The 27,271-nt window shown below is 35.8% G+C and overlaps 1 long non-coding RNA gene across 1 annotated transcript in view; it reads right to left on the reverse strand.

Annotated features, from left to right (window-relative positions):
- Positions 1 to 6,607: 6,607 nt before the first annotated feature.
- The window catches only part of LOC138169645 (uncharacterized), a 198,861-nt gene continuing 178,197 nt past the window's right edge, over positions 6,608 to 27,271 (reverse strand). The window contains exon 6 of the long non-coding RNA XR_011170409.1: positions 6,608 to 7,927. This is a non-coding gene — a long non-coding RNA (uncharacterized lncRNA). The remainder of the gene's footprint in view (positions 7,928 to 27,271) is intronic.

Raw genomic sequence — 27,271 nt, forward strand, 5'->3', positions numbered from 1 at the left:
TAGAGGATACTTGCAACTCAATAATTTTCTCATTATTTGGGCAATTAGAAAGAGTCTGCATAGACAGAGGGTAGGGGTGTAAATTTATATAATGGAATGATTATCCAAAAAAATAAAATTAATGACTGAGAAAAGGAATGCACTGGGAGAAGGAGAAAAGTGAAGAGCTAATTTGGGGTAAATTATAACACACAAAAGCGATATGAAAGATGTTTTATAGTAGAAGGGAAGATGGGGGAAGTGGCAGGGAACTCTTGAACCTTTTTCTCTTCACAATTGGCTTAGAAAAGGTATAACGTACATACTCGGGTGGTCAGGATGCTGAGGGCGAAGGCGGCCCCCCAGGGCATGCGCTCCACGCTGCTGGACAGAGTGTGTGAGATAGGGGTGTGGAGCCTCTGACGGCAGGCCGGCCTCCAGTACTGTCCAGCGCCTGGGAGGACCTGGGAGACACCCACTCCCTGAGGTGCGAGGATCTCTGCCACATGCTGCACCAGTGCTGCCGCCTGCTGGAAGGTGCAAAGCAGGAGCTCTGGTTCACCAAGCCCGAGTTAATAGAAAGCCTCCCAGAGGGGGTCCTCAGGATGGCCAGATGGAGAACCAGGACGCACAGGTCCAGAACTGCTAGCCCCATATTCCATCTGCTCCAGGACACAGGCAGAGGCAGCTAATGCACACAGATTAGTGTTATCTATAGGCGTATAAGTTTTAAATCACTATTGATTAAAGAAAATCAAATGAAAACAACACCAAGGTACCACGCTACACCTATCAGACTGACCACTATAAAAGGAAAACAAGAAATATTGATGTAAATGTGGGAAAATTGAGAGGCTAATGCATTGTTAGTAGAACTGTTTGGAACTATGTTCAAACAGCCATGAAATCATTTATACCTTTTGATTCATCAAAACCACTACTAGGTCTGATTCAAAAAGAGATTTTTTAAAAAAGGGTAAAGACCTATATGTACAACAATATTTGTAGTAGTTCCTTTTGTGGTGGCAAAGAATTGGAAATCTAGTGACTGGCCATAAATTGGGCAATGGCTGAACTAATTGAGGCATATAATTATGAAGGAATACAATTTTGCTACAGGAAATGATGAACAGGACACTCCCAGATAAAACTGGAAAGACTTACATGAACTGATGTAAAGTGAAATGAAGAGAAAAATCAATTTTAAAAAATTGATTATGTATAATCAATTTTTAAAAATTATGTATGTAAAATCAATTTTTAAATTCATTCAGGCTACTCTCTTCCATCTTTTTTCCTTCAGGGAAAATTAATTGTTCCTCTATAATACCTTGTACAGAAAGTGTAGATTTATGTGTTATATACCTTAAGTTGAATACTGTGGTCTAAATAGAGTTATTCAACTACTGAGTTTTTTTTTTCTTTGTGAATGCTGGGGCAGAATTGTTTTGAGTGACTATAAAACTTATTTTAGAGTACGTGCAATGGTTTGTTACTTAAAGCAAGCATCATCACTTAACAGGAGGATCCAGAGGACATTCAGTTTTTAGGAAATTAGGAAATTTTCTTTGATATGGTTCTTGGTTTTAGCCTCCTGTATTATGGTGGCAAAGATTTTTTTCTGGGTTTTGGTTTTTTGATTTTTGTTTTTTTTTGGTGAAAATATACTTCTTTTATTCCTCCTTTGATATTTAAAATTTTGGGGGTCACTGCCAGTATGTCATTTGGATAGTTACCTATTTTTTAAAAAAATATTTTTCAAATAATCTTATATGAATAGATTCATGGGATACAGCTTGTTCAAGAAGATTCTTTAATGTGATGTTTTACTGTACAAAATCAAAGTTTCTTTCATGGCTAACTAAAAAGTTTAGGGGATCATATATTTGTTATACCTTTCCTTCAAATGAGTGATTGTAAAGATGTGACAATCTATGAACTATTTCAGAAAATCTTTTCTAAAAATCACATGAAACTATTTTGGCTTTAGCTTTTCTTAATAAACTAATTTTAATTTCTAGTGATAACATCTTTCTATTTTATTTATAAATATATATTTCTCATATATATTTATAAATATAAAATATACATTTATAAAAATATATTTCTATTTTATTTATAAAATTCTTCCTCTGTTGTTGAATCTCCTGCATCATGTCTGACTCTTCAGCACTCCGTTTGAGATTTTCTTGGCAAAGATACTAGAGTGTTTTGACATTTCCTTCCCTATCCCAATTAATCAATCAATCAATGAAGCAAAGTAGGGACTAAGGATTTTTACATAACCTCTTCATAATATATGAACAAACTCTTAACAAGTTTCCAAGTATCATAAGACTTTTGACAATTGTATAAAAGGCAGATATCACAAAGGAAAAATCTTAGTGACTCGAGATCAATTGACATCAGTTAGGCTAAGTATAGAAACAGTTAAACTCTCTAGTAGTAGTGAATCTTTCCAGACCAAAGATGTCTTTCGGAGGCAAATTTTTTGACCTGCACCAGAATACGGAAGGGAGATAACCATGGAGCAGTGAGCATGAGACAACTGCTGAGCTTACCAGGCAAATACCCAGCCTAGTTAAATGAGGATTAGTTAGAGCAGATGACTCAAAAGTTAGAGATATGCCATATCCACTGAGGTCCTTTCATGAATGTGAAGTTGTACAAGATCCTGGAAAGAAAACTCAAAGAATTCAGATTCAAGGAGAATGACATAGCCTAGATCTATATAGAGTTAAGGGGTGGAGATGTTGTATAGGAAAGAGACAAGGAATATCAAATAATGGGAATTACAGAACAAAGATGAATAGTGTCTTAGGCAAAATAAAGGATAAGCTGCTCACTCATGCAAGTACCTCAGATTCCTAGTATGTGTGCCTAATTTTCCTTCTACAGTTTGAGCCTCAATCAACCAAATGAAACAAAATGCTGAATTAGGATGCCCCAAATACCTGAGCAGACTACCTGTTTCTAAAATAGATGGAAACAAAAGCTACATTGCTTTTTTCACTGAGGTCACAGATGCTTTTTCAAAAGGCACCTGATTTCCATGCAGGTGTTTGGAAAATCTGACTCAACATATATTAAATCATTTGTGTCATGTTTTAAGTGTTGGCTGAGTACTCCTTTCAAAAGACAAATTACTAAACTATCATGTATCCTGACAGAATTATGTTTCCCATTAGCCAAGGAATACAAGTTGTGTTCACTCTGAAGGCAGCAACAATCTGGGCTGTCAAGTTAGACAAAGGAGATTGCATTTCCATACTTTAACTAAATGTAGGTATGCCATAAAAGCAGCAGACTGTGCCACTGGTGACCTTTTATTGAATACAATAAGAATATCTCTAGAGGTTGGGCTGTAGAGACAAACTTTTATGGTATGATAAAAGTTCTCCCCGAAAGTAAAAGCAGCACAGTACTGAAGGGTAAATATGTCTGAAAAAGGGAGAAGTTAGAAGTTAGGTTTACTATATTTTCTTGTAAATCATTTAAATATAAAACTATCCATCCCCATATCACCTAATAGTACTGAACATAGAGAAAACCAACTTGATTGATGAACTGGTTGAGTTTATGAGATTTTATCAAGTTTTACTACAATATTGAACTAAAAAGATATTGTTAATTTATTAAACTTGTCTTATAGTAACTAAAATTAAAAAAAAATAAAACTTCATTTAGCCAAATAAAGAGATACAGGATAAAATCAGCTTAATTTTCCCATAAAATCGCAATGAAATTTGAGACAGAGTAATGTTACCATCAAGAATGAGGACATAATGAAACCAAATAAATTTAATTCCCTTGATTTCAAACTTGAATTCAGTTCAACCTAACAAATGCCTATTAAACACAAATGCATGGCTATAGATGTTATAGACCATTGACTTACTCATTTTGTCAAGTAAACATAGTTTTTGGTGCTCACATCTTATTTTATTAAAATATGCCATGTAAATAAAGATATCTAAAATTAGAATAGATTACCTGAAAAGTTCTTAATTACAGGAGGTCTTTAATCAGAACCATAACAATTGCCAGTAATGTTTTTTTTTTTTTTAGAGAGGATTCTTATTCAAGCATGAGTTAGGCTAGCTGACTCATGAGGTCCCATCAATCCATGAGATTATATAAGTGAAATATAGTATAGCAAATGACTGCTAATTTCCACCTCCCCCTAAATGAAACACATTGATATATAAAAAAGTAGGAAAAGAACTATATTTTATTATTCACTGCTTATATATGACATCTGAATAAATACAGATTTCAGATGGAATGTAAGCAGTTTGAGATAGTAAATGAATTGTGGTATGAATATATAATAGCTTGCTATATATATTTTCTACTTAAAGTCTTGGAAGTCAATGGGATGGCATATAAGGGCCATAGTATGCTCTCCTTTTTAGCTTTAAGGAGATTATTTTAAATGAAAAGTTATGAGTTCAGTTACAGCTGTATTAAGACTACAATTAGGATAATTCCTTAAATTTAGGTAGATTGACTCTTTCCAACTTTTAAATTATATCTGTCTCTAGTAAAGCTTTGTCCTCTTTGTGATTGAGGGGAAAAATTAATTTAATGGAAATATTTGGGTAATGAAACTTTTGATGTCTATGAGTAGAAAACACTGGGAAGGGAAGTCAAGGAATGAGCCCACCTTTTCTTAAACTTTCTCCTAGGCTAGGATTTTTGCTTTAATCTGCCTACAGAGGCAATGAAAATTCTTAATATGCCCCTTTTCTGCCACAGGTAACTTCAACTATCTATTCTCCTTAGGGTATTATGGAAAGCCCCATACTCTACATTCTGGAGTCCCTTTCCCTTCTTAAATCAATTGATAATTAATAAATGATCCCCAGAGTGAAACCAAATTCAGTCTATGGGAACAGATTCTTCTGGCCTGGTGTCATTTCTCTTTATCCAATGATTTTCTAAGATCTTTCATACTTAATCTAATATCTTTTGCTTAGTTTCTTGAAGATGTTAGCATATCAGTTAAAAAGGGATGAAATGGTTTCAACCCTACATTTACAAATGTAAATAATTTATATCACTAATATTACTTACAAATGTAGTAAGCATTTATATACAGCTTTAAGGTTAGCATATTTTTAACATGATGATTCATTTCATCCTCACAAGAACACTGAAATAGGTATTGTTATGTCCAATTTTTTGATAAGGAAATGGAAACTGAAAGTAGTTGTAACATACAATAGAGAAGAGAAGAAGACTCACAGCCTAAGAAACCAAGAGCTGGGGCTGGGTGGGTGGTGCAGTGAATAGAGCACTGGCCCTGAAGTCAGGAGGACTTGAGTTCAAATCTGGCTTAGACACAACACACACACGCATACAATTAGCTGTGTGACCTTGGGCAAGTAACTTAACCCCAATTGCCCTACCTTACCCCCTCCAAAAAGAAAAAAAGAAATAGAGCGAGAACCAATCATTGGGCAAAAAAGTGGTTTCATGAGTACATATGGATTTTATTCCTTCATATGCTACCTTTCAAAATTCCCATAAATGTGTGGTCACTCTTCACTATAGATACTAAGGAACCATGTGATCCAAGTTTATATGTGAATTGTGATATATAAATATTTATGGACTTTCATATATTAGCATCTATATAGGACTGAACAACTTGTGGCCCTTAGGCTACTTGCAGCCTATGGGCACATCAAAGAATTTCAGGTGTCTGAAAAATGTAGAGCATGCTTCCTTTACATTTTTTGTGGCCATCACAAGACACAGTTGGTGCAGGCCTGATCTAGGATATTGCTATTTTTTTCTTTGGCCATTTTGTTAAGCCAATGGTTTTGTTTAATAACTTAAAATGGCATTCTCTTTAGGAATGGCTAGTTATATAAATATCATGTACTGTGTGGATGATTTACCTTCTGAGTGATTGGTTGCATAAAGAGAAACACATTGGATTGAAGAGGTAGGGTGGTGAGGAGGAGTATCATCCCTTTCAACAAAGGTATCCACAGGGCCCTGACAGAGTAGGGAAAGTAGACTTCCAGGGTGGAGGGCAGAATTGATTGAGCCAATTCAAAGAGTGAAAGGGTGTGGACATCCGTTCTAAGTCTAAGTGAGAACAGTGAAGACCCTGCAGAATAAGATTGGTGAAAACAAATCCCCCTAAATTTGAGAGTTATCATTCATTTTCTCTCATCACAATGCTTCGGGTGTTAAATGGACATGCAATATGGCTGGAATATTGCTAGTAAATATCTTTTTTTGTCAACATTTTATCTTGGATTTTAAAATGTGATTTAATTATACAGAGACAGGGTGGCATTGTGAATAGAAGGTCAGCTTTAGAATCAGAAAGTCTTGGGTTCAAGTTACACCTCTGTCACATAAAAGCTGTATGACTACGGACAAGTCAAGTAGTCTCTGAACCCGCATAAAACTCTTAAAGGATTTAAGTTGTAAAACATGTGTGGAGAGACATTTGTAGAGGGAGTTTCTTCACTGGAACTTGTTGATACCAATGAAGTCACAAATATGGTTTAAAAAGTGCAAAGTCCAAAATGTTTCCCCCCTCATAGGAATATGATTTGATAATCAAAGTTATAGTTAAAAATACACTTTATTGAAAATAAATATATTATAGCATGCAACACTTAGACACAGTTCAATTCAAATTGAATTCAAGTCCTATCTTAGATATTTATTACCTGTGTGACCTTGGGCAAGTCACATTTCTTCAGATAGAATTAATTTTCTCCCCTGTAAAATGGGAATAATAATTGCACCTTCTTCCCGAGGTTGTTGTGAGGCTAGAATTTAAATGATATTTATAAAATGCCTTGCAAACTTCAAAATGTTAGATAAATGCTACTTATTAACATCATTTTTATTATTAATGGAAAACTAAACATATGAAATGAAAACCATTGTATTTACTAATGAAATAAGTCTCACATAGTACTTTGTTTTTGAGAATGAAATATGAATATAAAAATAATTAATAAATTGTATATTAGTTCTATGTATTGCTTTTTGGATAGAATTTTTTAAATTTATTTACCAACAAGCATTTCCATGTGTCATCAGAATATATGTCCAGCAATATGAAATATATTCTGATAACACATGGAATTTCTTGTACTAATGAAGAAAATACTGGGACATGGGGTTTCCAACTTTATTAACTGTGCTCCCAAAATGAAGAATTTTATATAAAATGTATAGAGTCCCCAAGGAAGATACCATGGTACCAGACCCATGGTTCCTGAAAAGACAGGTCTGTTAGTAAATTTCAGTTTGAGTGTGAGCAATTATTCCCCATCTCTGAGGATGGAGATTCCCATGAAGCCTAGTCTTGTCAAAATGTGCATTATTTCCTTGCAGTGTGCCCTAAGGTAAGTCACAGTGCATTAACAATTATCTCTTTTTCATCACCCCACAATCTTGTTAAGTCTCCTGGAGATATCACTCACTGTGGGATTGTAAAGCCAAGCATAAGCATCTCTCCAGAGGACCACTGCTGTGAATAGCTTTAAGGTTCTGATCACATACCAAATGTTCCAAAGTGAGAACATATTCAATCCATTTATTAAAGACATTTTACTAAATGCAGGAAAAAAATGGGTTGGTGGAAGAAACTTGTTCATACTCTACACATCATCTATAAAATAACAAAGCACTTGGGACCCAAGAGAGTGAACCAGAAGAAAGTGTTCCAGCAAAGCTCTTGAGGTGGTAATACTTGCAAGGTGGCAGGAGAAAATCTCCACTTCAGCCTTGATCTATATCTTCTGACCCCTCATCACCTTTATTGTTTGGAGAAAGATCTTAAATTTAAAGGTTCCATGGAATTTTGGACTTTCCATCTTCCCATCAGTATCAATATTAGTACTTGGAGACAGTATCTGTATCCAGAGTTAAGGGCAAAATGAGTGTAATGCATCAAGGCAGATCCACAACTCTACAAAGATACAAGCAAAAAAAGTTACTGCATTTTTAAGGGAAACTTCTTGAATACCCACAAAGGGGAAAAAAGACTTCCAGTCACCAGGAACTGTGAGTGACCTCCTTTTTCACAAATAATTTATGAACTCATCACTTTCCCCTATATTTTGTTTATAATGGGAGGAGAGTACATCACAGATTTGGGGGGAGGGTATTTAATCATAACTGTTCATACCATATCACCATGGTAAACATCTACTTAAGAAAACTAATTCAATTCATCTGAATAATTGATAACCAATGAACTGACAATCATGGTTAGAAAAACACTAGTGGGGGGTTACAAATTATAGTATTAGAAAAGACAACCTCCACCCCTCAGAACTACCCCTATAGCCTGGATGGGAGTTGGAATAATGAAATACTCAAGTTAGAATATCGCAAAGCATTTGCTCCACAAAGATCCTCTGGGAGTCCTAACACACAAATACTTTACTCTTTCAATTAATCTGTGCTCTCATGAATGTGTATATCCCTAAAAAGGTTCTAATCATGATCCTTATTTGCCAGCTACCTTACTCTTGGAGATCCTTGCCAACATTCTTCACAGAGAGAACCTTTCACAAATAGATTAATCATTTCTATACTTCGATATTGTGTGGGTACCAGTAAAACATTCAGGTTTCCCATCTGTTGTCTTTCATTTTCTCTTTATCTGTCTCCTTTTTGGATCATTTCCTAGGTAACATCTTTAGGACTTCTCTTTTTCTTTACCATTTCCCTATTTTATAATCCATTTCAGGACAATTGTAGGACAAGCCCTTTTCACAGGTAGATTTATAACTTCTCCACACCTAATTTTCTAAACCAGACCTCACATATGCCCTAATCTTTATATTGTTATAAAAACATGAAGACATGATAAACTAGAATGAAATCTCAATTTGATTATATGGTTCAATGATTAATTGAGTGTTTTGCTCAATTTGGATCTTTTATTTCTGTTAGAACTTTAACATACTTTTACAACTGGCTGATGAATTCTTCAATACATTTTTAAGTGTATGGGGATGTACTTATTATGTTGATTTCCCCCTTTCATCCTGACAGCAAACTAATAAAATTACATTCTTTGCACAACTACACCTGGATTCTATGCTCTGTAAATTCAGCAAATTGCTTCGGCGAGATTGATAACAGCATGCAAAACAAAGAAGTTCAAGTAATCTTCAATAAACTCACATTAAAATTAAGTAAAATAAGATTTCAGACATAAAAAGAAAAGATTAATTTGTCCTTCCTCTCTAACATAATTTATCATTATAATTTTTGTAACCAGTAGATTTAATATAATAGACTTATTACCAAAGTGATTCTTAAGACCATGCCTATAATATGAAATAGAGTTTTGGGAAATTACCTTGCTCAATTTGGTAAATGGAGAAGATAAAGCTGAAAAGTTTGGTTCCCAAGAGGAATTTTTTCTTTGACTATATTTTCTATTCATGGACAAATGTAAGTATACTTGGTTTATATCTAAAAATCAAGTCATATTTATGAATTATGCTCTTAGAATAATGACTCACCATTTGTCGACACATGTAGGAGCATGGTATCCAAACAGAGAGTTTATAGAATATATTAAAATATCTACATTAAAATAAAAGCAGCTCTGTTTCCTGAGGTGATTAGACATTCAGGTGCAATAGTATCTTGCATTTATATAGACCGTTCTAGCCTCTAGTAACTAACAAATCACCTTTGCAGATATCAGAGCAAACCTCTTTGAAGTCATACGTAGTTTGAAATACTGATACTGCTATACAGTAACAACCCAGATTGGGATAATCAATGCAGCAGACCTTCAATTAAAATGAAGATATGTAATGCCCTCATTGAAATGTGTGAAGTGCTATACAGAACATCCTTTATGACAACATTTGTCTCAATGCCCCCAGAAGGAATAGCAGTAAGTTATATTGGCTGTAAGCACTAGACATAATTTCCTACTGTCAAAGCATTCAGATGCTTGACCATATTCCATGTTAATATTGTTTCATAGTTATCTCACTATTTTGTTTATCAGACAGTACAACTTCCTTAAGTTACTTATCAGTGCATCTACATGAGGAATTGGTAGGTAAGGAAAATATGATTTTCTTTTTAAAATAATTCTTTAATATAAGGTTTAGGTAAGAGATTACTTAACTTTGTTTTTTTGGTTCCTATTAGATATAGAACATTTTTCTGGCTATCTTTTGTTAAAATGCTCTGACCTTTGGTATTTTTTTCCCTCCTTGGTCTTTGCTCTGTGTATACTCCATAAATATGTCATTTCCTTGTTCATATATTGACAACTGACAATTTGTTTAGGTTGGTTGCCTTTCTAGAACATCATCTGGATCAGGAACTTCACCTATAAGCCGACAATATTTTCCCATAGAAGTATAATGCATCACCATGAAATTTTTATCTGGATATAACCTCAGAAAGCTGGTTTGTCTAATCATTATTTTACAGTTGAAGAAGGTAAGGGCCAGAGGGATGAAGAGACATACTGGAAGGATATCAGTCAACTACGTACTAACAGAGCATGAAATAGGTATAAGATCTCTTGACTTCCCTCCAGAATCACCACTGACAGACTCAAAGAACCACAACATTTAGAGGCCCTCAGATACCATCTTCTCTGGTCTGTGTCACTGTTTCATTATGATCACCATCACCTGCTCCAAAGCACAGCTCCCCACTGTTTATGTCCTTGTTTTAAGGCTGCATTAGGGGTTGTAATGCTAATGGGAATTTGAAGATCTTCCCTGCCCCTTACTGAGCCTAGTGAAATTTGAAGATTTTTCCCTTATACTGTGCCCCCAATGGTCTGAATGTAGTCTCATGGAGCCTGTGGTGGGAGGAGTTTGCTGAAGGGTGGAGTAGAGCCCACTGGGAAGCTGCAAGTCAGAGCAAGCAAGAGAGTTGGAAGAAAAACATGCTCCCAAGGGAGACAGACAGGCATGTGTTTGCCACCTGCTGTGACAGCTAGGCTGGTGTTGGTTTGTGGGAAGGCTAAAGGATGCTGTGGCTCTCTGTGCTATTATGGCTTAGCTTCTTTGTTACTATGATAGAATTAGCTTACTGGTTGTGTGATTCGGTTTTCTGATGTCAGAATAAATGTTTTTCTTCTGTTTTCTATATGAAGAGTCTATTGCATTTTGTGATTGAGCATCATGCAGGTATATTTATAGTGATCATAGGCACTGGGAATATTGCATTGGCACTCCAGTGGTTGGGAGAAAAATAGTGGTGGGGAGAAGAGAAGAGAAGTGGGCTGAATGGAAAATCAAGGGAATACCAGAAGGGTTCATGTACAGCTGGGAATTTCTCTATTATAGATAGTAACAGTAACTTGGAAGGTCTGGCAGGAACTCTGAAACACTATCCATTTGATTTCTGTCTAGTCTACTTATTACTTCAGCATTTTAGCCAGTGAGATTCAACTGCTCCTATGAATCTATGAAATAGATGGGATAGCACAACTCTGCAAGCCAGCCATACTTGAAACCATCATGATAATTACCTTGACAGAGAACAGAGCAGAGTGAATGTAACTCCACTGTATTCTGGTACCACAAGAACATTGGTTCATTGCACTAAGATACTAGGCATATACCACCTGTTGGAAATGCTTTAGTGCATGTGATTCAGATAACTAAAGTGAGAAAATGAATAATATTTATGAAATAAACTTAAGTTAAGGAGAAATGTTTTTATTATATGCCAGTAAGGCATCATGACAAAGTAGGAAACAGATATTAACAGCCAAATGCAAGTATTCATGATGTTTTTTTTTTAACTTTCATTTAAAAAAAAAGTTTATGTTCTTAATTAATTTGTTTGTTTACTTTTAGTTTACAGGATTCAATTCCACAATTCCTTGAGTTTCAAATTTTCTCCCCTCTCTACCCTCCCTACCCCCCATTGTGGCATACAATCAAGAATAGGATCCACAAATACTTTCACATTAAACATTAGTCAGGTTATAAAGAAGGATTGTATTGGATGGGATGGACAATGGGAAAGAGACAGAGAGCAGGTAGTTTGCTTCAATCTGCATTCAAATTCTGTTCTTTCTGGTTCTTTCTATAATATAGATAACTCTCTCCATTCTGAGTCTTTTGCAGTTGACTTACAACCCTGCCTTGCTGAGAAGAGTCCAGTCTATCAAAGTTAGGCATAACACATTTGTTGTTTGTGTAATTGTGTACAAATTTCTCCTGGTTCTTCTCTTCTCACTCACCATCAGTTCATATGCCTCTTCAGGTAAATATGAAGTCTGTCAGCATCTCATTCCTTATAGAACAATAGTATTCCATTACATTCATATACCATAACTTGTTTAGGTATTCCTCAATTGAGAGACTTCCCCTTAATTTCCAATTCTCTGCCACCACAGAAAGAGCTGCTATAAAAATTTTTGTACATATAGATCTTTCTCCCACTTTTATGATCGCTTTGGGATACAACCCTAGAAGTGGTATTGCTGGGTCAAAGGTATGAAATTATTATGGCCCTATGGGCATAGTTCCAGATTGTTCTTCAGAATGGTTGAACCAGTTCACAAGTCCAGCAACAATGCATTAGTGTTCCAATTTTTCCACATCCTCTCCAGCATTTGTCATTTTCCTGTTTTGTCATCTTAGCCATTCTGACTGGAGAGATGTGGTACCTCAGAGTTGTTTTGATTTGCATTCCCTAATCAATAGTGATTTAGAGCATTTTTTTCAAATGCTTATGGATATCTTTAATTTCTTCCTCTGAAAACTGCCTGTACATATCCTTTGACCATTAATCGATTGTGGAATGACTTGTATTCAGATTTTACCCAATTCTCTGCATTTTAGAAATGAGGCCTTTATCAGAGACATTGCTTGTAAAAGTTCTTTCCCAATTTTCCACTTCCCTCTTAATTTTGGTTACATTGGCTTTGTTGGTACAGAAGCTTTTCAATTTCATGTAATCAAAATTATCCATTTTGCATTTTATAATGCTTTCTAATTCTTGTTTCATCATAAAGTTTCCCCCTCCCTATAAATCTGACAGGTAAACTCTTCCTTCCTTTCCCAGATGTTTAGAGTGTCAGCCTTTATATCTAGATCATGAACCCATTTAGACTTGATTTTGGTATATGGTGTTAGATAATGGTCTATGCCAAGTTTCTGCCATACTGTATTCCAGCTTTCTTAGCGGGTTTTGGCAAATAGAGAGTTTTTATCCCCAAAACTGGGGGTTTTGGGTTTATCAAACAGTAGATTACTATAATCATTGACTGCTGAGTCTTGTGTTCCTAGTCTATTCCATTGATCCATTGCTCTATTCCTCAGCGAGTACCAAATAGTTTTGATGACTACTGCTTTATAATACAGATTAAAATCTGGTATGGCTAGGCCACCTTCTCTAGCATTTCTTTTCATTAATTCCCTTGATGTTATAGACCTCTTGTTCTTCCAAATAAATTTTGTTACTATTTTTTCTAGATCCAAAAAGTAATTTTTTGGTAAATTAATTGGTATGGCACTAAATATGTATTTTAATTTAGGTAAAATAGCATTTTTATTATATTAGGTTGACCCAACCACAAGCAATGGATTTTTTTCCAACTAGTTAGATCTGATATTATTTGTGTGAAAAGTGTTTTGTAGTTGTATTCATATAGGTCCTGGGTTTGTTTTGGCAGGTAGATTCCCAAATATTTTATTATGTCTACACTAACTTTAAATGGGATTTCTCTTTCAATCTCTTGCTGTTGGATTTCATTAGACATATATAGCAATGCCGAGGATTTATGTGGGTTTATTTTATATCCTGCAACTTTGCCAAATTTATTTATTTTCTCAAGTAAGTTTTTACTTGATTCTCTAGGATTTTCTAAGTGTATCATCATATCATCCTCAAATAGTGACAGCTTGGTCTCTTCTTTGCCTAATTTGATTCCTTTGATTCCTTTTTCTTCTCTAATTGCTACTGCTCACATTACTAGTATCAGATTGAATAAAAGGGGTGTTAATAGACACCCTTGTTTCACCCCTGATCTTATTGGAACTGCTTCTAGCTTATTCCCATTACATATAATACTTGATGATGTCTTTAAATAGATACTTCCTGTTATTTTTAGGAAGGGTTCATTTGTTCCTATTCTTCCTAGGGTTTTTAATAGGAATGGATGTTGTATTTTGTCAAAAGCCTTTTCTGCATCTATTGAGATAATCGTGTGGTTTTTGCTAGTTTTATAATTGATATGATCAAGTATACTGATGGTTTTCCTAATATCAAACCATCCTTGCATTCCTGGAATAAATCCTATCTGATCAAAGTGTATTATTCTTGTGATAACTTGCTTTAGTATTTTTGCTCATGTTTTATTTAAAATTTTTGCATCTATATTCATGAGGGAAATTGGTCTACAGTTTTCCTTCTCCATTTTATCTCTTCCTGATTTAGGTATCAGTAGCATATTTGTGTGATAAAAAGAATTTGGTGGGACTCCTTCTTCACTAATTTTCCCAAATAGTTTGTAGAGTATTGGAATCAATTGTTCTTTAAATGTTTGCTAGAATTCACTAGTAAATCCATCTGGCCCTGGAGATTTTTTCCTAGGGAGTTCACTCATGGCTTGTTTGATTTCTTTTTCTGAGATGGGGCTATTTAAGTAATTTACTTCCTCTTCAGTTAAACTGGGCAAATTATATTTTTGTAAATATTCATCCATTTCACTAAGATTGTCAAATATTTGTACATACAATTTGGCAAAATAATTCCTAATTATTCCTAGTTTCCTCTTCATTGGAGGTAGATTTACCCTTTTCATTTTTGATACTCATAATTTGGTTTGATTCTTTCTTTTTTTATCATACTGACTAAGGGTCTATCAATTTTATTGGTGTTTTTCATAAAACCAGCTCTTAGTTTTATTTATTAATTCAATAGTTTTCTTAATTTCAATTTTATTCGTTGCTTGTTTGGTTTTCATTATTTCTAATTTATTATTTAATTGGGGATTTCCAATTTGTTCTTTTTCTAGCTTTTTTCAATTGCATGCCCAAATCATTTATTTATTCTTTATTTATTGTATGTATGCACTACTTTTTTATTTATTTTATTCATGTATGCACTCAGGGATATAAAACTTCCCCTAAGAACTGCCTTTGCTGCATTCCACAAATTTTGGTATGTTGTCTCATTATTGTAATTCTCTTGAATGTAGTTACTGATTGTTTTTATAATTTCTTGTTTGACCCACTCATTCTTTAGGATCAAATTGTTTAGTTTCTTATTAGTTTTTAGTCTATCTTTTCATGGCCCTTTATTGCATATGATTATTGTTGCATCATGGTCTTAGAATGATGCATTTAATATTTCTGCCTTTCTGCACTGAATTGTGAGGTTTTATGCCCTAGTATATGGTCAATTTTTATGTATATGCTATGTACCACTGAGAAGAAGGTACATGTCTTTGTAAGCCCATTCAGTTTTCTTCAGAGATCTATCATTTGCTGTTTATGTTTTTTGTTTCTTCCTTCTCCTTTCCCCTCCTTAAAGGTTTTATTTTTGACCACTGCCTCCCTCAGTATTTCCTCCCTGTGACCGCCCCCCTTCTTTACCTACCCTTTCCTCTTACCACTGCTTCCCTCCCTTCTAACACCCTCCCCCTTTTCCTCCCCTACCCCTCCTGCTGCCTATATGGCACAATGGACTTTTATACTTATCAGAGTATGTTATTCCCTCTTTGACCCCAAACCAAAGAGGATAAATTTCATACATTGCTCCTCAACCTCCCTCCCTTCCCTCTAGTATAATGAGTTTCTGTATCTTTTCATGTTAGAATCTTAAACTTAATTGCCTATGTTTATCCCTCTTTGAACCAGAACCAATGAGAATAATGTTCAAATGATGTTCATTTCCCTCTCTCCTTCCCCTCTACTATAGAATGTTTTTATGCCTCTTTGTATGGCATAATTTACTTCTTTCTGCCTCATCCTTTCCTTTTATCCCATTACAGTCCCTTTGAAACCCTTAATAAGATTTTTTTATCACCAGATTAGTTCATTTATTCCCACACCCTTTCTCTATGTATAGACCTTTTAAAGGTCATGATAATCATATAAATTTCAATATTGACAGGTATCAGCTTCTCATATAGGGAAGTAAACTGTTTGTTGTTATTGTATCCCAAGTTATGTGCATGTGTGCGTGAGTGTGTGTGTGCATGTATATGTGTGATTGTGTATTTTCCTTCTCTACTTTTTTATGTCTTTCTTGAGTCTTGTAATTGGAGATCAAATTTTCAATTGAGCTCTGCCTTTTTTTATCAGGAAAGTCTGGAAGTCCCTTATTTCATTAAATGACCATCTCTTTGCCTGAAAGATTATGTGCAGTTTTACCAGGTAGTTGTTCCTTGGTTGCAGTCCTAGCTCTTTTGCCTTATGAAATATCAAATTCCAATCCTTCCAGTCTTTTAATGTAGAAGCTACTAGGTCCTGTGTAATCCTGACTGTTTTCCCACAATATTTGAATTGTTTCTTTTTGGCTGCTTGCAGTATTTTTCTTTAACAGTGTAATTGTGGAATTTGGCTACTATATTTCTTGTAGTTTTCAATTTGGGATCTCTTTCAGGAGGAGTCTGGTAAATTCTTTTGCTGATTATTTTACCTTCTGATTCTAGGACTTCAGGACAGTGTTCTTTGACAATTTCTTGGAGGATGTTGTCCAGCTGCTTTTTTTCATCATGGCTTTCTTGTAAACCAATAATTCTTAGGTTATCTCTCCTGGATCTGTTCTCCAGGTCAGTTGTTTTTCCAGTGAGATATTTTACACTTTCTTCTAATTTTCCAATCTTTATGTTTTGTTTGACTGACTCTTGGTGCATTATAGAGATCTGAGCTTTGATTTGACTGATTCTAATTTTTAGTGAATTATTTTCTTCAGTTATTTTTTGAAGGTCCTTTTTTAGGGAGATATTTTTTTCTAGTTAGGTCACAAATTTTAGTTTTTAAGGATTTGTTTCCTTCAGTGAGATTTTTTTCCAATTTGTTCACAGTAGATTTAAATTTATCTTCTACCTCTCTTATTTGGCTTTTAAAATCTATCTTGAACTCCTCCAAGAATACATTTTGGGCTTGAGACCAGTTCATATTTCCTTCTGTGGTCTCAGGTGTGAGTATGGAGTCCTCTGTATTTGGTTGTTCTTGCTCTTTATAATAAGATCTGATCAATTTTCTTGCCTTCCCCTTCTCCTTTTCAGCTTCCTTCCTTCCCATTGTAATTTCCTAGTTTCTAATTTCTCAGGCTGGGAGCTAAGGGCCTGGTTGTTGACTTTGTGTGTGGTAGCCTCTGGGTGTCTTGACTGATGCCAAGACCAGAATTCTCAGTGTTTCACCTGAGTTACCCTTCGGCTCACAGAGTAGCCTGTGGGGGAGGAGTCCTCTGTCCCCTTCAGGTTTCCACCTGTATGCCGCTGGGCTACAGCTCAGACAGGCTCAGCAGGTGGTGGCCCACAGTGCTGGTGTCTCCAGATTCCTCTGGCAATGCTGAGGCCCACCTGGACTTCTGTTGGTAGCGCTTGCTGGCTCCAACCATTGGGCTTTGGGAGCTCTTCTTAATCAGGTGAGTTGGGGCTTGTTAGGACCCCTCCCACCCTTCTCTTCAGACTCCTTACTGCCTCAGCCGCCTCCTTTCTCCTTGGCTCCTAAGTCTGAGGCTTTTTCCACTATTTCAGGATTTTACTCTGGGTGAGACATTTATCTCTGGGTTTTCTAGGTCAGAGAGGATGAATTTGAGCAGGTAGAGTTTATTTTGCCATCCTGACCCATGGAAAATCAAGCATGTGATTTTTAAGCTTCCAGGCTGTGGGCTTATAGCCCCAGGGGAAGCTGCTGTCTCTGCTGAGGACCCTGAGCTTTCTCTTACCCAGCTCTGATTGGATCCTCCCGTCTGGTGAAATGCTTGTGAGACCACTGGGAATCGCCCTTGTGGTAGGTTAGTCTGCTGGCTGGGGGTCCTTCTCTCTCCCTGCTGTAGTCTATTCTCTAGTCCAGGCTGATGCAGCCCCTATGAGCTCCATGCTGCCCCTGCCCCGACCCACACAGGCACTTTCCTGGGCTGGATTCTGCCACCCTCCACCTCCTAGTGGATTCTGACACTCTAAAATCCATTCAGATTCACTTTTTAAAGTTTAGTGATAGGATTCTCTGAGGAGCTTAGAAAAGTTATTGCTTTCATTCCACCATCTTGGCTCCACCTTCTTTTCTTTCTTTCTTCTTTCCAATAGTATCTTTAACCTGAATACAATATGCCATTCAAGATCAGTGGAGAAAAAACCCAGTGGGAGCAGCAAGATGGCATTAGCAAAAGACATCAGTGATCATGCAGTGCCAAAACATGAGTTACTCTCCACGTGCATACCCTGTTATGTCCAATATTCCCATTGAAACTGTATTTGTGGGGAACATGTACACTGCAGTATGGAGAGAAATGTTCTATTACAATTTTTCTCACTATGCTATTTTCATTAAAGGTTTTTGTTATTTTTAACTAATTTTGTCCTCAGCCTAACTATTGAAAATGAAACAGAAAGGGATGTCTAGGAGCTATGATTATAAAGTTAATGAAAACCACAAAGAATTTGAAATGGAATAACTTTTCAGAGGGCCCCTCAAAGACAGGGGATATCCTAGTTACTACATGAGGATCTAAACAAAAATATTTTTATGAGCATCCACTCAGTAGGCTCCATAAGTCCATTGTTATTTCTAAAATGATAGGGTTCTTCCTCCCTAATTGGCTTACATTTAGCTAAGTCATATTCATAGGCGAGTATATCTATATTAGTATTAACATTTGGTATACATAAGATTTTATTTATTTGCATATATATGTAAAATATATTATTAGTAGTATTTAGAATATGGGAAGCTAAATTTCTCAGGGGATAGAGTGCCAGACCTGGGGTCAGGAAGACACCTGAATTCAAATTGGATCTCACACACTTACTAGTGACCCGAAGCAAGTTACTTCAACCTGTTTGCCTCAGTTTCCTCATCTGTCAAATGAAGTAGAGAAAAAAACAGCAAAATGTTCCAGTATCTCTGCCAAGAAAACCCCAGACAGAGAAACAAGGTGTTGCTTATGACTAAACAACATCAATTTGAAATATATCTGTATTGTTAACATATGTGTACATTATATATGTATGATATATTTAGTATATATTACTATTATATAAAATATTGCATTAATATTAATGAAATACATAACCACCTCAAATACCTATAAAATATAACTGTAAACAAATTTTAGAGCTGCAGAATCCACAAAGAAACAGAGAGAAACAAATCTCCTGCTGAAGGCAGCCCAGCAGCCCGGCAACCTGGCAGGAAAGATCCATTGCAGATTGTTATGAGCTGAGCCTGTGGTTTTAGCCCCAGGACAGCCCCAATCAGCAGCAGCTGGAGTGGACATCGGGAGAGTGGAGCACCAGCAGCTGTTGCTGTTTCCAGAAATATCAACCCATAAATGCCAAAGACAAAGTAAAATGTCAGTGTAGACTTTGTTGGAAATGGGGGTGGGGGGACATGGAGATGCGGTCTGGCTTCTGCCCCCAGAGCAAGAAGTGGCAGAGTTGCAGCAACCATGCAACCACCTCCACATGGCTGCTTCAGAACTCCTGGACTGCAGATCAGGGGCGGGGTGGGGGGAAAGGGAGTGGAAAGTGACCATTCAGAGGCTAATCACTCTTGCTTTAACCTGCCTGGATCTGGATCATGACCTTGGGTGGTGGTTCTAAGGTGTGTGACCAGTGAGCCAGAGAGTGAGGGGGCTCTAGAGAGGGCACCCTCCTAATAGCTCCAACAGCTGTGAAAACCCCAGTGATTTGTGACAAAGCTCTTCCCATTGGAAGCAGAATTCTACTGTGGCAAAGAGTTCAAAAGTCAAGTAATTGAGTGGCTATATAAGCAAGCAAAGGAAGCAAAGCAAGCACAGAAATCCAACTTTAGATTCCTTTTTTGGGGGACAAAAAAGATCAATGCATGGAATGGGAGGAAGACAACAAAGGCAGAACTCCTACACCAAAAGCTTCCAAGAAAATTATGAACTAATTACAGAGAGGAGCTCAAGAAGGATTTTGAAAACCAAGTAAGAAAAGTGGAGAAAAAATGAAAAATGAGAATGATGCAAGAAAATCATGAAAAGAGAGTCAACAACCTGATGGAAGAAAATAACACCTTAAAAAATGGATTAACTCAAAAGGCAAAAGAGTCCCAAAAAGCCAATGAGGAGAAGAGTGCCTTAAAAAGCTGAATTTGCCAGATGGAAAAAGAATTTGAAAAGCTCAGTGAAGAGAATGATTCCTTCAGAATTAGATTGGAGAAAATGGAAGCTAATGACTTTATGAGAAATCAAGATACTATTAAACAGAACTAAACAAATGAAAAAATAGAAGGCAATGTGAAATATCTCATTGGAAAAACCACTGGCATGGAAAATACACCTAGGAGAGATAATTTAAAAATTATTGGACTACCTGAAAGCCATGATCAAAAAAAGAACCTAGAAATCATCCTTCAAGAAATTCTCAGGGAAAATCACCTTGATACTTTGAAAATAGAGGGTAAAATAGAAATGGAAAGAATTCACTGATTGCCTCTTGAAAAAGATCCCAAAAAGAAAACTCCTAGGAATATAATAGCCAGGTTCTGCAGTTCCCAGATAAAGGAGAAAATATTACAAGCAGCCAAGAAGAAACAATTGAAATATTGTGGAAATACCATGAGGATAACACAGGATTTAGCAGCTTCTGTATTAAGGCTTCGAAGGGCTTGAAATATGATATTCCTGAGATCAAAGGAGCTAGGATTAAAACCAAGAATCACCCACCCAGCAAAACTGAGTATAATGATTCAGGGGAAAATATGGTCATTCAATGAAATAGGGGACTTCCAAGCATTGTTGATGAAAAAATGAGAGTTAAATAGAAAATTTGACATTCAAATAGAAGAAGCAAAAGAAGCATGAGAAAGTAAACAAGGAAAAGAAATCATAAGGAACTTATCAAAGTTGAACTTTTTACATTCCTACATGGAAAAAAGATAATTGTAACTTACTAAACTTTTCTCAGCATGAGGATAGTTGAAGGGAATATAAATGTGTGTGTATATATATATATATATATACACACACACATACATGTCTATATAGGAACATATATGTGTATATGAATACATATGTGAGTGTGTGTATATATGTGTACAGGTATACATGGACAGAGGCCACAGGGGATCAATTGAATATTAAGGGATGATATTTAAAATGTGAAGTTGAGAGTTGAGAGAGGAAAATAATAAGAGGAGATGGGGAGAGACAGAATGGGGTAAATTATCTCATATAGAAAAGGCAGGGGAAAACTGTTACAATGGAGGGGAAGAACAAGAAGGCAAAAGAGAAAGGGTCAACCTTACTCTCATTAAATTTGGCTTAGGGAGGGAATGACATACACATTTAATTGAGTATCTTATCCTACAGGAGAGCAGGGGGAAGGAGATGAAAGTGGGGATGATGGGCAGGACAGCAGGTTGGGGGGGAGGGTAGTTAGAAGTGCATGCTTTTGAAAAGGGACAAGGTCAAAGTAGAGAATAGAACAATTAGGGGGGCAGGATAGGATGGGGGGAAATATAGTCAGTCTTTCATAATATATCCACTATGGAAATGTTTTGCATAACTACACATGTAAATCCTATATTGATTTGCTTGTCTTCACAGTAAGGGTTGGTGACAGGGGAGGAAGGGGAAGAATCTGGAATTCAAAGTTTTAAAGATCAAATATTTAAAATATTATTATTATTATTATTATTATTATTTTACTTGCAACTGGGAAATAAGATATACATGCACTGAGGTATGGAGATCCAAATTGGGAAAGTTGCAGGGGGTATGGGGGAGGATAAAGGAGGGAGCAGATTGGCAGTGGGGGTATACAGGGGGATGGATGTTTTTGGGTGGTATGTAGGGGAAAGACAGGGAGAAAATTTGTAACTCAAAATCTTGTGGAAATGAAATAAATTAAAAATAAACAAAATTTAATTGAAAAAAAACAAAACAAAAATATTAGTGAAATACAATTAAATATTGTCTAATATATTACTGTATATGTACTTGTTATTTCCCCATTAGTTTATAAGTTTCTTGAGAGTAGGGGCTATTTCACTTTTTGTATTTATATTTTCAGCATTTAGAAGATTGTCTGCAACATAGAAGAAACTTTATAAATTCTTGCCAATCAGTTAATTAATTGATTGAATGATTAAAGCCTTGGTTCTCAAATTCTATTCCCAGACAATATTTTAATTAGTTAATTGCTTCCCAAATCGACCTTTCTCTTCTGAAACCCCTACCTTCAAGTGACAACAGTGAAAGAAATATCATCAGTTCCCTGAAAATGCTACATTTCTGACCCAGGACTTCATAAAGCTTAGGAGAACTCTTGAGAGTCTTCTCACCATACTATGTATTCCCATGAGCATCAATAGAAGAAAGTAGTGACTTGAGCGTCAAGTTTAAGAGGCCTCTGGAGGTCCTCAGCCATATTCTGGCTGCATGAAATGTAAAGACAACCAACCTCTCTACTGTTGTTAATGGCAGGTCAATGATGATGAATAGCTGTTTCAGTATCCCCAAAGGGAGTCACCAGTACTCATCTCTTCTGTCTCTACCATAACCAAATGACTTTTTTCTTCATATTACCTGTAGAATCATATCATTTCTTGAAACACAAGAAACTATTTTTCCTGAAAGTTTCCTTTAAGCTTTATGAAATTCCCATGTTATTTCATTTGATATCATATTTTATTTTTTGCTTTGTCTAATAACACAAGCATAATTTTCCAAATACCTGATGCATAAAATTTTGTTCTAACCTTTCCTTTTAATTCTGTATTATCTTTATTCTTAAATGTATGCTTTTATTTTTAGATCTTTCTTGTGTAGAACTGATTTGATTTCTTATTCATTCTGCCACTCTTTTTTCTTTGTTTTATGTGGTTGTTTAATGCACTCACATTTAAGATTATGCATTTTATGCATGCCTTTTCTTCCATTTGTTTCTTTTGTTCTGATTTCTATACTTCAATTAATTTTGAAAATCATTTGCTAAGTAGATACTAGTCTCTAAACAGTGCTGAGTTATGGAGAGACAAAGACAAAAACTAAGACAATCCCTACACTTGAGGAATTTCCATTCTAATAGGGGGAGATAACTGATATTTGGGAATGGTGACCAGTATTTTGGGTACGGAAAACTATAGGGATCCTGAAGGAAAACTTAAGGTTCATAGACCTTTTAAGAAAAAAATAATTGATTTTATTATAGTTGGGAAGGTGATGGAGGTACAACCTCTTGGAGGTTAATTAGGAGACGGATGGGGTTGAAGGGAAGCATGTCTAGATCCAGGCTTAGTTTAGTGGGAGGCACAGGCCATTGTCCATCAATACAGCAGGGTCCCAAGGCTGGAGCCACAGGAATATTTCATAGAAACAGAATGGAGCTCAGATGTCAGCTAGTCCAGTCCTCTCATTTTACATGAAGGACTGGCCCAATTTGAAATAGGTAGTAAAAGAAGGAGGATTTGAAGTCAGGTCTTCACACTAACTCTGAAGGGAGAGTGAAATGCAACTTGCCTGATTTTTCCTAATGTGGAAACTCCCCAGATAAATCCATAAGAAGCTCTGTTTCTCACCATGGGCACAAGCCTTGTCTTGTATGTATTTTTTAATGCATCCTTTCTTTTAGGCTAACACTTTTCAAAAGAAACAAGGCTAATGATAAATAAAGATATGAAAAACAATCTTCCAAATTACTAACAATGTAAAAAACTTAAATAAGCAATTCTAAGGTCTCACCTCTCCACAAATTATGAAAGATCAAGAGGCAGTGTTGGAAGGGCTATGGAAAAACAGGCAGATGAGTAAATTGTTGATAGACTATGAATTTCCCTAAGTCTTCTGAATAATGATTTGGAACTTTGCTACAAATGTCATTATATTATTATACATGGTGTCCCTAAAGTCTTAGTATGCTTTTAAGCTAGACTATTTGATCCATCACCTTCACTGCTTCTAGGATGTAAAAGATGCAAAAAAAGGTCCTGTATATTCCAAAATACCTTATAATGCATCTTGGTATACACAAACTGGCTTTCTCTCTGTGTCTCTCTGTCTCTCTCTCTCTGACTCTCTCTCTGTCTGTCTCTGTCTCTCTCTGTCTCTGTCTCTCTCTGTGTCTGTCTGTCTGTCTCTGTGTCTGTCTATCTGTCTCTCTGTCTCTCCCTCTGTCTCTCTCTGTCTGTCTCTCTCTCTCTGTCAGTCTCTCTCTCTGTCTCTGTCCTGACCACCTCCTTCTGTGCATATAGCAGAAAAAGTTGGTTTCTATTTCACTTCAAAGACTTAATAAATGATTTTTTAAAATTTAACTGATTTTTTAAAAAGATTTAATTGAAGTCTTTTTGTTTGCTGTAAAACCCCAAACTTCTCCTTGTTTCCCCCATTCTCCTCTTCCTTTTCCATGGATAATTCTCTTACTGTAGACTTTGATCCTTGATCCCATTTTCCTCCTCTCCTTCTCCTCCCATCTCTTAGGGGAGTTTTCATTATTTCATTCATCACTTTATTATTTTCTTCTTTGTTCCCATTTTTAGCTTCCCATTATCAATTGGATCTTTCTTTGCTATCTACTATACTAATGGGTTCAAGTGTCCCCCAGTCGTAAAACAAGCAACAATGATGACAATAACCACCTTCTAGTTAAGCTATACCTTTTGCTCCATTTTATATTCAAATAGAGCTCTCTACACTTTTTCCCACTTTCACCTCCTACTCATCTTTTTTTAAAATAGATTTTAATTTTTTCCTTTTCTCTTTACATCACAGTCATTTCTCGCACACACCCTTCAAATGAAATCCTTGCTTGGAATACAGAAATACATACATACATACATATATATATATATATATATACACACACACACACACAGAACAAAGACTATTGAACAATGTATATGATACAATATTCTTACCAGTACTTCACATCTCTGCTGTGAGCGAGGAGTTTCATTATCTTTTATAAAATTCCATATTTGTCTTTTTCTATGACTTTATATTTGACTTGCTTTAAGTGACCTTTTGACTTATAGTGTTATGGTAATTTTGTATGTTGATGACTTTATTACAATTTAATTTACTCTGTGTCATTTCATGCAAATCTTTCCACCTTTCATTCCTAATATTCTTCATCTCATATTAAATGTCATTATCCCATTCCATTATCTATCATAGTTTTTCACCAAATCCTCTGCCCTAGTGTTTCTTTCTCATGAGAATGTATAGAGTTTGGGCTAGATATGTCTAAGTGTGCTGACACTTCTATTTCTATATTGTCTCCTAAATTTCTGTCCTATGTCATCAGCAGTCTGCTAGATATTTGCATCTGGATAGCCTATTCCTATTGCCACCTTGAAATCAACATGTCCAAAACGGAACTAATTACCTAAATCTAAATTCCTCTATAATCCCTTATTTCTAGTGAGGGCAAGACCTTCCTTTGAGTGAGAGCACTTTCTTTCTTTTAGCCAATCCTCTTCACAAATTCCCTATTGTCTTTGACTCTTCCCTCTCTTTAATAAACTATAAATGTCATCACCATTTCTCATGAATAGCACCTCTGCCATATCTTTGTCTCTGTGTCCCCTTCCCCTTACATAATATTCCTAAATATATGTCATTCTCATACTTAAAAGTCACTAATGAATCCCTGTCGTTCCTAGTGTCAAGTATAACCACCTCAGGTTGTCCTTAAAAGCCTTTTCCAACTTGATTCCCAGATGACTTTCCCAACTCATTTCATTTTACTCCCTTTCATGTTTTCTACATTCCAGTTGCATATTCCAACTCTTGTAATATGTTAGTAGCTTGGTCCAGTCCACTCTCTGCAGTCCCTTGCTTACCCATGTGTCTTAGAATAACTAGCTTCCTTCAAGGCTCAGCCCAGAAGCCAAGTAGCTGCTTAAGAAAAGTTTGTTGAATCAAATTGTTTTAATCATAAAAAAATGAAAGAAACAAGCAAACAAAAACTATTTTAAGATTAGTTCTTTTGTCCAGGACTAGGAAGACAATAGTTGGATTGTATCAGAACAGAGATGTAGTACTATTTTTCTGACTGCCACATTTTAGGAGTGACTACAATAGAGTACCCAGGGACTTTAAGGGAGTGAATGAACTTGCCAAAGGAAAAAGTTAGGAAAAAGTCTAGACCAGAATCAAGGAAAAAATGTTTGAGGCTTTTAAAGAAGAGAATATCTTTTTAATTTTTTTCCTTCATTTTTGCCACCCCCACCCCCAGCACTCGGTACAATATACTGTACATAGTAAGCACATTAGAATTTATTCAAATATAAACTTGAGACTTATAAGACCATTATAGCTAAACACAATTTATTCACTTCAGTAATTCATTTAACACTCTCTCCGTCTTGTATTACTATAGCATACTTCTCATTAACTTACTAGGGTACATTGTGTATTCTCTCAATAGACTTTAAGGCCCTTGAGGACAAGGACTCTTTTATATGTTTTTTCTTTGTGTTGATAATATCTAGTGCAATACTTGACATGATAAACTGAAGTAAGGAAACAGCTGTTTTACAAAGAGAATTATGCTGTGTGGAATATAAATATGAAAGAACAATACAGTCTCTCTTCAAGTAGGGTCTCTTGTGGTGTTGAAAGGATAATATATTCCCCTACCATTTGGTGGAATGGTATTTTGATTTCATTGGTATAGGACCCCAGCTAGCATAAATACTAGCTCTTTGACTCACAGTATTAGAGGACTCTTTGGTTCACTGAGAAATTAAGTGACTTATCCAGGTTCACATCATCTATATGTGTTCAAAGGCTAGACTTGAATTCAGGTATGCCTAACTTGGGTTTCTGATTCTATCCAGTATACCACATAGTCTCTTAAGACATATATATATATATCACAGTTTATTTAATCATAAATAGATTTTATGCTAAAACTGGTATTCTTGGTGAACTGCATTAAATTGTCATTTCCTAAGCATCCACAGGAGCTATTTTCCAGGATCTAAAGCGAGAAAATACAGGTGTTGGTGAGAGAGAAGGAAGATGGGACTTTTGAAAACCATGTGTAGCCACAATTCAATTCCAGGACTTCAGAAAAGGTTTTAGTCAGTTCTTCTAATTAGTATCAGAGTCATTTGCATGTCATTAGTCACCTAGTAAGAGAGATTCTCCTTTG

This window comes from Petaurus breviceps, unplaced genomic scaffold, assembly GCF_028583685.1.
Source record: "Petaurus breviceps papuanus isolate PSGF00001 unplaced genomic scaffold, PetGlider_PUasm1.0 126, whole genome shotgun sequence".
NCBI lineage: Eukaryota > Metazoa > Chordata > Mammalia > Diprotodontia > Petauridae > Petaurus > Petaurus breviceps.